We start from the raw sequence: 12,111 nt of genomic DNA, 5'->3' as shown, positions 1-12,111 counted from the left end.
TTTGGCTCTGTTGACTAATGAGTTTGCCACCACTGGTATAATACATTATCAGCATCATTGATGTTAAATTAAGTCCTTTTAAAATTAAGTTTTAAGTTAAAGAATTTAAATTAGGCTCTGGGTTTCTGTCACAGGATTCCCCAGAATGCAGAATCTCAGGAAGAAATTAGCATGTGGGAGGTCTATTAGGGAAGGTTTTAGAGACCAACACTATAGAAAGGAAGAGACAGAAACAGGATTTGTCAGAGAGAAGTGACTTACAATGCAGTTTCAGTGGATTTCTTCAACTGATGGTGCAAAGAATTTAGAAGATGGAATGACCTTCAACTTGTCTTGAGTTGGAATGAGAGAAACAGGCCTTTAAACTTCCATGCCTGTGGGTTATTGAGTAATGCAGGGGTCCTGGGAAGGGGACGTGACATTGGGTGAAACAGCTCTCATTTCTGAGGCAATTCCCAAGTGGGAGAGACATCTGTTTGCAGGTGGCACTGCCAGTGGCCAAAGGATAGAATTCCTTTATTTCTAAAAGAGGATCACCATAGCATCCTCCGCAAATAGTATGTTTTAGAATTAGCTTTTCATTTTGGGCTAGAAAACCTTCTGCTGCCTTTGATATTAGGATTATGTTTTATTATTAACTAGAGGCCCTATGCATGAAGATTCATGCAGGAATCTTCCTTCCCCTGGCTGCTGGCACTGCCTTCACTCCAACTGGAGCCGCCTTTTCACTCCAGCCCCGTGCTGCCTTTCCACCTTCTCAGGCTGCCCAGAGGCCCATAGTGGATGGGGTGGCACCTGCATATGCAAATTAACCTGTAATCTTTGTTGGGTTAATTTGCAGAATCACTCCTAATTGGCTGGTGGGTGTTGCAAAAGTATGGTCAATTTGCATCTTACTCTTTTATTAGTGTAGATACATTTAGCGAGAAAGGCTATATTAACAATGCGATTCCTTTTTTTTAAAAAAATATATTTTATTGATTTTTTACAGAGAGGAAGAGAGGGGGATAGAGAGCTAGAAACATCGATGAGAGAGAATCATCGATCAGCTGCCTCCCGCACACCCCCCACCAGGGATGTGTCCGCAACCAAGATACATGCCCTTGACCGGAATCGGACCCGGGACCCTCCAGTCCTCAGGCTGATGCTCTATCCACTGAGCCAAACTGGTTTCAGCGCGATTCCTCTTTTACATTAATATGTTATTTAGCTCTTCTTTAATTTTTGTTAGTAATATTTTGTAGTTTTCAGTGTGCAAACCTTAAATACAATTCAATACATTTGTCTTTAAGTATTCGTTGTGTTTTTGATGCTATTTTAAATGGTATACTTAATTTTTAATTTAAAATATTTATTGCTAGTATATAAAAGTACACTTATTGATTTTGTATGTTGGTCTTATATTCTGACACTTTGTTAAATTCACTTATTAGTCTCAGTGTTTTTTGTTTTTTTTTTCCAGTAAGTTCCATAGAATTTCTGTGTTTATGATCACATTGTCTATGAATAAAAATAGTTTTACTTCTTTTTTATTTTATTTTATTTTTTATACATATTTTATTGATTTTTTTACAGAGAGGAAGAGAGAGGGATAGAGAGTTAGAAACATCAATGAGAGAGAATCATCGATCAGCTGCCTCCTGCACACCCCCTACTGGGGATGTGCCTGCAACCAAGGTACATGCCCTTGACTGGAATCAAATCCAGGACCTTTCACTCTGCAGGCCGACACTCTATCCACTGAGCCAAACCGGTCTCAGCTAGTTTTACTCCTTTATTTCCATATTGCAGTGGCCGGGAGCTGCAGTACCATGTTGAACAGAGTACTGAGAGAGGACATCCTTCCTCTGTTCCTAATCTGGGGGGACAGCACTGTCTTTCCTTAAGGAATATGCTAACAAATTACTATAGCAGGTGCATTAAATATCTAGAGTGGCAACATGGAAAATATCCATTAAGAGTCCATTGCTTAGTTAAAGTCTTAGATTCACTTTAACTGCATCAGTACTAGAGTTGACATATTGAAACGACCTTAAATGATTGCCTATGTCCTAGCTTTGAAAGAGAGCATGTTTCCCATCCTTACGGAAACCTGTTTTCTACAGTGATGATGGACTAACTAATCTTTTAGCATTTAAAAGAAACATAATGTCCTGCCAAAATAATTGGGGAGAGGAAAATTGAGTAACTCTCTCAGATAAACATCATCACTGATGTTCACGAGACGGTTCATGCTTCAGACAAGCTTGTCTGGGATAAATCTTTTTTGCCTGGCTCCCTTTGGAGGGCTGTTGACATTTTTAACATTAAATTTATGGACATATTTCATATTTATATACTACCCAAAATCCAGCCACTGGTGCAAGAAGTCTGAGCATACTGATGGGCTGATTTCTCCACCACCTCCTCCCAACCCAACCCTGCTTTTAGAGGAAATGAGCTTCCTCTTAAAATCCCCTTCAGTTAGTTCTGGCATTTTTCAGGGCAGTTTCTCAACAGTGCCCAGAAACAGTGTTGCTCACATTATACTACTTCTTCCTTCTTTCTTGTGTAGATCTCACTTGGTTGGCTGGTGCTGCCCTCCGTGAAAATGTCCATGTTTCTGCCGTGGATGTGGTACACTGAGGCTCCCGAAGAGCTGTCTGTTAGGTGCCCAAATCTGTGAAGGGCTTTGACATTTATGCCCTAGCAGTGTTTCCAAAAGTGTGGCACACGTACCCCCAGGGGTACGGGAAGAGTTTGGTGGGGGTACGCGTTGCACCGGAGTTTGGTGGGGATATGCACTGCACCGTGCTTAGCTGCGCCTAATTCTACGTTCTCATGAGTACGAGGGGTACTCAGCGTTACGAAAATTATAGAAGGGGTACACATATGTCAAAAGTTTGGGAAACACTGCAAAGCATCAGCGGTGGTCATGATCATAATCTTGAAGTCAGCTCCTTCAGCCTGTCACCGTCCCTTTTCCCTCTGGGGTCGCATGAGGAGGGTGGGATGTTTCTTGTCCTCTCTGTGATCTTTGCGATTTCTCTGATCTTCTCCAGCCAGTCATACCACAAACAAGCAAACAAAAGGAACCGTTTTCTTCCTTTAGTCAAAACAGTAAAGCCACTATGTATACGAATCCACCTACTAACCAGTGACAAAGAAACCAGTTTGACCTCAGTTGGAAACCTGGCTCCTCAACCACGCCTCCATTGACTAGGGTCAGCCAGTTCAGTGTTTCAGTTTGCAAAATCACTCCAGTAATCAATTACTGAAGACTCATAGAGTGTTAATGGTGGTGGGAGATGGGGAGGAGATATTGAAATAAATATAGATTGCAGGGAGGGGGGGTAGTAATCTTCTCAATGCCTTGTGTTTAGAACAGCTTGGCCTTTTGTCTTGTCATTATTTTTTCAAATTAACAAAAATACAGCTCATTATTTTCCAGGCACAAATATTTGTTCACTATATTTAAATGCATAAATATTTGATGCCTGGCAATTAGCAATGGACATTTGACTGCAAATAGAGTAGAGCTGATTGTGACATTCTATGCAAATGAGGGATGCTGAATCTAATCATGTATTGAGATTCCTAGTCAGTTAAAAATTACATCTTCTAAAAACCCAAAACTGTACATACAAAGGTACACAGGTGTCCCTGGATGTTACTGCTTGTACTACTTGTACTCATTTAATTTAATCACCAATGCTAAGAATGTTGTTTAGAGGATGATGAGTATCCTACAGATATTAACATGTTTCTGAATCCTTTACTTTCAAGCATAGTCAAATATTTTCTTGAGTCTCATTTTTACTAAATTGGAAAAGCAAAAGCTGGAACAAAGACCCACCTCATTATTTTATCATCACTTCTTAAATAAATATAATAGTTATTACTCTTATTTATAATAACCAGGAATATGATAATGCCTCCTAAAGAGACAGAGTTTCATGCATAAGACAATTTTCTGAAATCTTCTGCTCATTTATCAAACTGAAGTTTTGATAAATACATCAGTTAATTTTTTTTTTAAATTTAGTTTGTTTCAACTCTCTGAAAATTTAATGAGCTGATTTGGCTCATCTTATATTAATAAAGAGGTAATATGAAAATTAACCCTCATGCTCTCACAAGATGGCTGCCTATGACCAGGTCAGCAGGGGGGTTAGTGAGGGACAATCAAATGACTGAACAAGCAGGCTGTGTGGGGCGACCAGGCGGCAGAGGGGGTTAGTGAGGGATGACCAAACGACTGAACAGGGCAATTGAGAGCAACCAGGCCAGCAAGGGGGGCAGTTGGGGACAACTAGGCTGGCAGAGGGGAGCAGCAAGGGGTGACCAGGCTGGCAGTGGGAGTGGGGGGGGGGGCAGTTAGGAGCGACAAGGCCAGCATGCAGAGGCAGTGAGGAGTGATCAGGCTGGCAGAGGAAGAGGGGTGAACAGTTAGGGGTGACCAGGAAGGCAGGCAGGTGAGCAATTAGGAGCCAGTAGTCCAGGATTGTGAGAGGTGTTGGGGCCTAAACTGGCAGTCGGACATCCCCCAAGTTGCAGGCTGGGCTGAGAGAACCGGGCCTCTAGTAACAAATAACAAGACTGTATATATTCCATTCTTCCATAAAACTTTGGCAAGCGTACAGATATAAATGGTTTAATTCACTATTTCTTTGTTGCCTCAATTAGAGGTTTTAAGCCTCTTTCTTCAAGCTCCCACTTCATGAGTCATATCTGAAATATGAGGAAGCAACATCCTGAAATAACTTGTGTTATGGTTTGGTTAATGGTAGGATGGAACGGTATCTCACAAAATGAAAGCTTTTTATTAGTTCTGAAAAAATAAAACCATCAATGGACTAGATGCCTGTAATAGAGCTTGAGAAGGATAACTTCCCCAGTTTGGTTGTAGATGTTTTCATGCTGAGGAAAACCGGCTCTGCCCAAATCACATGGCAGTGACCTGCTCATTTCCTGCATTGGCTATCATCAAAATTTCAGCCCTTATTTCATATCTGCTGATTGGTTTCATATCCTCCTCTTCTCTTCCTGCTAAAATTGGAGTCATTTTTCAAGGGATAACTCAGGTCCTTCCTCTGAAGTTTTTTCCAATCCTCCCAGAGTGATTACATCTTTTCTTCCTCTTACCTGCCACCAGCATTTCTAATCCGTCCTAGTCATTTGACCCTTAATCATAGGCTACTTTGTGTAGTTCATTGCATTTTTCAAATCTATTTGTTTGATCTCCTTAGCCAGATTAAAAAGTCTTTTAGGGCAGGGCTGTTTGTTTTAGGCTTACATGGATCAATAGCTTATACAGGGGAAACTATTATGTGTTGATGATTTGGAACCCAGGCCATGATCCTTTTGCTCCAGGAGGCCTGGTTTCATCAGGATGTAAAGGCATGCATTCCAGCTATTCTAATTCGTGTTGTCATAGATATGGTCCTGGAATCAGACAAACCCATGTTCAAATCCTAGATCCACTACTTTATTATATACTAGAGGCCCAGTGCAAAAATTCATGCATGCATGGGGTCCCTTGGCCTGGCTGGCGATTGAGGCTGTTTGGAGGGAGGCACTGCTGGAGGTTGGCCGGCCATGGAAGTTTAGTTATAGGAGTGCACTTACCACCAAGGGTCAGATCCTGCATTGAGTGTCTCCCCTCTGGTCAGTGCACGTCATAGCAACTGGTTAACTGGTCATTCGGTTGCTTAGGCTTTTATATATAGATGAATGTTGGGCAAATTTCTTAATTTCTCTAAGCGTCAATTTGCTCATTTGAAAAGAAAGGGAATAAAAAAATTGTTTAGAGGATGAAATTAGATAATTTTTATGAAACACTTAGCATGGTTCCAGGCACATAATTAACACTAACTAGTGGTAGCTATTAGTATTACCAGTACTATTAATGTTGAGGCCTGGTGATTGCTCAGTGTTACCGGTCAGTGGGGAAAGAGGATTGCTTGAGAAGTGCATAGACTTGTGGGATTGATCACCTAGTAGGCAGTCAAAGCTCACAGGGTCAAACACAATCTGGTGCACTCACACTTAATGTAGGCCAATGTCTGGAGGGAGGCAAAGAATAAATGAGACTCCTACCAATAGGAATCTCTAGCAGTACAGGTTTTGGGTGGTCTTTCTGGTTCATATTAGCACACTGGACAGTATCTGAGATTTCTGAAAATAGTTACAGTTTTGTGAGAAGCTGATTTGGGAAGAGAAGAGCAGGGATTCAGATGCCTAGTCAGGTAGATACAGTTTATTTATTTTTAAAACTTTTATTGTTGACACTATTAATATGTCCCCTTTACCCACCTCTACCCAGCCCCAGCTCCCTCCTCCCTCTGGCCATCACCACACTATTGTATGTGTCCATGGGATATGCATATATGTTCTTTGGCTAATCTTTTCACCTACTTTTATTCAATTATCCCTCACCCCCACACCCCCATTAACTCTTTCTAGCCCAGTTCTTATTCTTGAATTTTTCTTTACTTTTGTCTGTTGTCATACTGTTTGGATATTCCTTTTTTCTTTTCAGCTTCTCTCACAGTCCCCCCCCCCCCCCCCCCCCCCCGGTTCCTCTTTCTCCTATACTTGAAGTGTTGTTATTCCTCAAAATTCTAAGTTTCTCTTTTCTTCTAAGTCTACACACTCTCCTTTGTTGATCTTGCCTACCCTTTCAAGTAATGTTTACTAGTTCACTGACCACCTTTATGTTAAAAGGCTTCTAAATCTCTAGTGTCAGTACACATGTTTTCCTGACCTCTGACCTAGAAATCTGATGAACTATTAGACATATCAAACGTTATTCAAAAGAGAACTCTTCACTTCTCAACTCTCCAGATTTGCTTTTTCTCTCATGTTTCTTCTCTCAGGAAATGACATCACACTCACTCTGCTGTTATTTAAGTAAAACAAATGCACATCCCCATTGACATCTTATTTTCTATATCCAATTAATCATCAAATTCCTACTTCCTAAATCCATGTTCTTCTTCTGGGTCTTGTTTTGTCTGCCAGCTGGTGAACTAGTATTTACTTAAAAACTTTTCTCTTGTTTTTCTTTTCATTCACCTGTTACCACATACTGAATCAGCTTTGCCACATTTATTTATGTATAAATTTAGAAAATATAGCCACAAAATGCTTTAGTATTTTGAAACTTCATAATGAGAGATTCTAATTCTTTCCTATGGTAAGCAAAACATGTTGTTTATTAATAACTAGAGACCCGGTGCACAAAATTTCTGCACATGAGGTGGGGGGGTGGGGGGGCTGGGTTCTTCAGATCGGCCTGCACTCTCTTAAAGTCCAGGATCCCTCGGGGGATGTCCAACAGCAGGCTTAAGTCACAGTAGGACATCCTTAGTGGTACTGCAGAGGCAGGAGAGGCTCCCACCACTGCTGCTGTACTCACCAGCTGTGAGCCCATCTTCTGGATGAGCGGCGCTCCCCTTGTGGGAGCACACTGACCACCAGGGGGCAGCTCCTGCATTGAGTGGGAACAGGTCAAAACAGGCTGTCTGACATCCCCCAAGGGGTCCCGGATTGTGAGAGGGAACAGGCCAGGCTTAGGGACCCCCCTCTGGGCTGGGGAGGGATGCGGAAGGTTGGCCAGCTGGGAGGGACTGCAGGAAGGCTCCATGGCATGTCCGGCCTGTTTGGTTCAGTCCCAATTGGCTGGACCCGGCAGCAAACTAACCGATTGTTCAGAGTGTCTGCCCCATCGTGATCAGTGCATGTAATAGCAAGCGTTTGAGCATCCTTAGCATATCATTAGCATATCATGCTTTGATTGGTTGAACAGATGACCAGATGACTGAGCATATTAGGATTTTATTATAGAAGATGATAAATGAACTGGGCATCATTTGCATTATGGAAACTAATAAGCATATTGATTATAATCCCAACATCAATGGAGCTTATACCAGTACTATTTATAGTACTCCTACTTGAAATAATACAATAAACTTTTATATTTTTTAATATAGGATGTAGAGACAACAAATTGCATATAATTTACTTCAATAGAAAGTCAATTTGCATATAATTTAGAAAGTAAAACAATTCTACAAAGCTTATAATAAAAATGCCAGGCAGAGTATCATGTACTGATGATCAATCCAAAGGGCATACCATGAAACAGTTACTGATCTCAGGGAAGGTTTCTAGGTACTTCTTCCCAGTGCATGTGGTATTGGAGTTGCCAAGGTAAATACAAGATAAACACTGTATGGAACAATGGTTTACTCACATAGAAAGAAGACAAAGCCAGATCAGCTTCAGTAGTGGGCTGTGTGGACTCTATCTCCTGTGATAAACTTGACCCTCCAAATCCATTTTTTCACTTCCCAGAGTAACAACTTTCAACTATTTTAGTCATTTCTTCAACTGTTACCTCTATATCCTATATAATACAAACCTAATATGGTCAGTGTCCAGTCAACCAGTCAGCTGTTCAACCAATCAAAGTGTAATATGCTAATGATATGCTAAGGCCATTCAACTGCTTGCTATGATATGCACTGGCCACCAGAGGGCAGACAGATGACTGGCTCACCAGTCACTATGATGTGCACTGACCACCAGGGGCAGATGCTTTGTCCTGTAGATTAGTTTGCTGCTGGGGTCCTCCTGATTGGGACTGAGCGAGACCAGCCGGGCATGCTCTGGAATCCTCCCGTGGTCTCTCCCTGGCTGGCCAACTTCCCACATCCCTCCCTGGCCCCAGTTGTGCACTGGGTGGGTGCCTCAGACTTGCTTGCACTTTTTTTTGGAATCTGGGACCCCTCAGCAGATGTTGAAGAGTTGGTTTCAGCCCGATCCCACAGGCCAGGCGAAGCAACCCCACTGGTGTGCGATTTCATGCACCAGGCCTCTAGTATCTAAAGAAAATGCTTATACTGTGAATTCTTGATTTTAACTGTAGGTGTTTTTTTTTTAACTTCTTATTTTAAGGGGTTTGCTTTCTTATATCACTTCTGCTTGCTCCCTGCCCTCCCATTAGCACCATCTCTACCTTCCTAATACATCTTTATTTAAATTTCTATTGGTGGCTCTAGTTCCAGAATAGACCCAGTGTTCTGAATCATGAGAAAATTAATTTTTAAATTTTGTTTTAGTGGAGTGTAGGGAGGGAGAAGAGATAAATCTGTCCTGTAAACAGGGCTGACCATTTCTTGTTTAACTAGAATTGTATTGTATAATAAATTATTTAACCCAACATACTTGTAGATATTCTTGAATATATTAAATGGATTTTTCTCTTTGGAATGAGAATAGTAGTTCATTTTCTATTGGTCCTTGAAAATAATTTAGTGACTAAGAAAGTAGACACATTTCCTTCATATTTCATAAGCCTCTTAGTTAAATGGTAAAGTTATATATAGGGTATCCCCCAAAAATGCATGTACACTTTAACATTTGATAGCTCAATTTTGAAAATGAAATATATTTTAATAAACACTGTTTTTATAATTATTAAAAGTGTGTGTGAATATTTTGGGGAATACCCTATATTAATACTTATTTTTTTATAATCATATTTAAATTGGTTCATTAAGTTTTATTTCAGTATTCTAAATAATTTGGGTTTATCTTATTAGAAAGTCTTTTGAATTGTAAGATATAAGGTATTTTTAAGATGTGGCTTCTAGATCTAACATTAAAACAACAACAATACACTATCTTAGCCAATGTCATCAGAATTAGTCTAAGATCAAAACTTTGTAAACATCTACTCTGAGCCTATTTGATTCCTTGGACCATGACATATTGGAAAGATCACTTGATATGAAGTCAATAAACTTGGAATTTAATGCCAATTCTACTTCTGGCTTTATGACCTTGAAAAAAACAAACATTTTTGACCCCCCCCCCCCCCAGTTCTAAATTTATAAAAATAGAGCTTAACCTAGGTGGCCTAATACTAATAGTGAGTGACTCTTTGATAATTTTAAATATATAAAAATATACGTGGTATATGAGTAGATATATTATGAATGTCATGGTCCTTATTCAGAAAAACCTGGAAAACTGAAAAGGCAGCACTAATATAAAAAAAAAGAAAGAAAATAAGTCTTAGTTTGTCTCTTGTTTTTTAATATCTTTTACAAATTCATCATTTTTAATAATCTTTCTAAAATGAGGCTGGACTCATGTCATTTTGTACTTGAAGAATCTCTCCATGGTCCACAGGATGAGTATTATCACTCCTTTTCCTCTGAATCTGTGATCCATGCCCCACGTAACAGCCATTGCCAATTGATTTCATTTCAAAAAACTTGTGCCTAACAAGTGCTCAATAAATAGTCACTGATGTTTCTAGAAATGTGAACAGACTAAAATGGTATGAATACCTTTTCATGTGCATAGTGATGTTAGTCCTGAAACCTTATTTTCCCGGTCTATTTATATATTCTGGTGTGTGTGTGTGTGTGTGTGTGTGTGTGTGTGTGTGTATGCGGGGGGCGGGGGTCAGTTTATGGAAATCAGTGAAAAGAAAGATTTTACTAGTAAAATGGCTCTTGAAGAGTTGAAATCTGAGCTTCACTTCTGCTAAGTCACAAGTGTTTTCCCAATCCTTAGAGGAAAAAGTTCACAAGTAGATTTTGCTGAATGTTGAATGTTATTTCATATCTTTTTGATGCTTACTTGTCTACACTGGGATTAAATGACGATTCCTAATTTATTACAAAATCACCCTTTTTATCGTTTTCAATCTGTCATTATTTCATGCTGTTTTCTGTGTGATTAGGAGCTAGCTATGCATAGAAGCGAGGAAGAGTATTGTGGCACCTACAGTAGGAAGAGCCTAAGCAGAGGAAAGAGGAAACGAAATTGAGAACTGGTGGGAAATCCCAAAAGGAAAGGGATAGAGTGGAAAAGGAAACTCCTAAACTGGAAAAAGCAAGTTACCACACAACAAAATCTGGCTCCTGAGAACAAGTTATATGCTTCCTATTGCTGTTTGTTCACACAGGAATACTTGGCTTTTCACTGTTACTATGGAGGCATAATAGAAAACATAAACTTACTGGTACAAAACAAGAAATAACCTATATAGGTGGTGGAAAGACTAGAAAAACATCATATCTATATTGTTCTTTTTACTATTGATACAAGCTCCAATTCTTCATGATATTTACCTATTCATAGAATATTTATGAACAAAAATATTTGGTGGTAATATTATAGTGACATATCACAGGTAATATAAAAATAGTAATATAAAAAGGCCAGCACAGAGTCAAATTTGTAATATCAACAGGTAATATAAAAAAGGCCAACACAGAGTCAATTTTGCAATATTTTAAGTTACACTGATGAGACACTTGATAAGACTGGGATTTGCTTTGGTTCTGGCATCCTCATTTGTTTTGAGAAAAGCTAGAAAATGTAATTTGCATAATGAAACCACTGAGAATAAATCGCTGCCATTCATCAGAGGTATCTGTACCATTTTGACTTACAGTTTAAATTCATTTAAGCTTATTTCTCCCTTTACCCTAACTAAACAATGCTTTTGATTTATTTTGCCATTTAGTGTCATATGAAATAAAGTGTTCCACTAGGAAGACAAACAATTTGTCAAGTCAAAACTATATTAGGTGAAACATCCCCCCTGATATGTTTTTAATTTGCTTTATTCTCATTTTGCTATTGTAATTTCCCCACATGCCAGGAGAGATAAGGGACCGTTTCATTCTTAGCCCTTTTGGCTCACTGGAGCCCCAGGCTCATTTTATCAAGGAGCGTCCACTGTTCACCGATCTCCAGTGGGAGGAATGGAAGTTCCCTCAGGAAGGGGGGCCCTGCAGGACACTCGGGCAAGAGGTCTGACTATCCTTAAGTCAGTTAAGCGCCTCTAAGCACCTGTCTCCTATTTATCAAACATTGTTCTAAGGGCTGCAGGGAACTGGAAGAGAAAGACCCCGCTCTTATGCAGGTTGGTGAAAGCTAGTGCTCATTTAGGTGACTCTGAATACTTCATATGCTTTCTAAACATCCTTACCTTTTCCTTCCTTCTATAGCAGGAGTTAAAAAAAATTGTTTTAATTGATTTCAGAAAGAGAAAGGAAGAGACAAAAATAGAAACATCAATGATGAGAATCACTGATTAGCTGC

Source organism: Pipistrellus kuhlii, unplaced genomic scaffold (genome assembly GCF_014108245.1).
Source record: "Pipistrellus kuhlii isolate mPipKuh1 unplaced genomic scaffold, mPipKuh1.p scaffold_m20_p_3, whole genome shotgun sequence".
Classification (NCBI taxonomy): Eukaryota; Metazoa; Chordata; class Mammalia; order Chiroptera; family Vespertilionidae; genus Pipistrellus; species Pipistrellus kuhlii.
Note: the sequence above shows the minus strand (reverse complement) of the source record.